At 49.4% G+C, this 1463-nt stretch overlaps 1 protein-coding gene across 3 annotated transcripts in view; it reads left to right on the top strand.

Moving 5' to 3' along the window:
- Nucleotides 1–1463, top strand: part of LOC106872337 (uncharacterized) — a 127918-nt gene that overhangs the window by 16668 nt on the left and 109787 nt on the right. The window lies entirely within an intron of this gene.

The raw sequence follows: 1463 nt of genomic DNA on the forward strand, positions 1-1463 counted from the left end.
ATATATATATATATATATATATATAAATACATACATGTAACTGGAAACATCCACGGCCTAAACACTGGCACATCTTCGATTATGTTCTGACAAGACCCAGGGATAGACGAGATGTACGCATCACCCACTCCATGCCCTGTGCAGTTGACTGCTGGACGGATCACCGCCTTCTTATCCCTCGCTTTGACATCAAGATCCGCTGCCCACCAAAGCGGGTCTCAGCAAACATCCCTTTCCGACGCTTCGACTGCGCCAAACTCCGAAATTCACAGACATCCCAAGACTTCAAGGGATCCATTGAGAGACACCTGATGGACCTCCCAGAGTCAACCTCCATTGAGGATCGCTGGACCAGCCTTCGTGAAGCCATGACCGCTGCTGTCGAAGAGACGATCGGCTTTGCCTGGAAGAAGGACCAAGACTGGTTTGACGAGAATAATGAAACCATCTCCCGTCTAATCGAAGCCAAACACCTCGAGAACCATGCCACTGCGGAGAACAAACGAAAACACCAGCAAGTATCAGCGGAATGCCAGCGAGGAATTCGAGAAGCTCAGAACGTCTGGTCATGGTCTACAAAGGACGGCCAATCTTTACAACGCGGCTTATGAACGCTTCGGGATGCAGGTAAACACATTAAAGACCAAGACACTGATCCAACTTGCACCAGGCCAGAACAATCCTCTCACAAACATAAGCATCAACGGCCAATCCCTAGAAGAATTTGAACACTTCACATACCTTGGAAGTATCCTTTCGAAGACACCCCCCCCCCACTTCGGCAGACTCAGCCAACGTGTATTCTTCAATTACGCGCTGACCATCCGGATAAAGATCATGGTCTTCCGTGCCATTGTCTTGTCAACTCTACGCTTGTGAGACTTGGACGTTGTACCACCATGACTTCAAGCGTCTTGAATGCTTCCAGCAATCGAAGCTACAACAGATCCTCAACATACAATGGGAAGATCACGTTACCAACAACGAGGTTCTTCGCCACGCCTCACTACTAAGTGTCGAAGCCACCATTCTTCGCCATCGTCTCCGCTGGGCAGGTCACGTCCAGCGAACGGAGCCCTCTAGTCTCCCAAGGATCATGCTCTACGGAGAACTTGCAATCGGAACAAGACCTAGAGGAGATCCGAAATTTCGTTTTCAAGACCAGTTTAAACGGACCTTGGCTCAAGCTCACATCCAGCCATCCTCATGGGAATAGATTGGCATGGAAAGGACAGCCTGGAGAACTGCTATCCGCAATTGAGCCAGCTCCTTGGAACAGAACAGACAACAGAATGAGGAGGCAAAACGCAGGAGAAGAAAGGAGCGTCTTCAACATCCTCGACCTGCACCGACCAGCCCATGCGAGTTCTGTTCACGACTCTTTCACCACTGACTATGACTCCAAAGTCACTTTTGGCACAAACATCAGCCGAGAAGAATGGATGGAAACTGACGAACCCAAT

The sequence above is a fragment of the Octopus bimaculoides genome, chromosome 4 (genome assembly GCF_001194135.2).
Source record: "Octopus bimaculoides isolate UCB-OBI-ISO-001 chromosome 4, ASM119413v2, whole genome shotgun sequence".
NCBI classification, from domain to species: domain Eukaryota; kingdom Metazoa; phylum Mollusca; class Cephalopoda; order Octopoda; family Octopodidae; genus Octopus; species Octopus bimaculoides.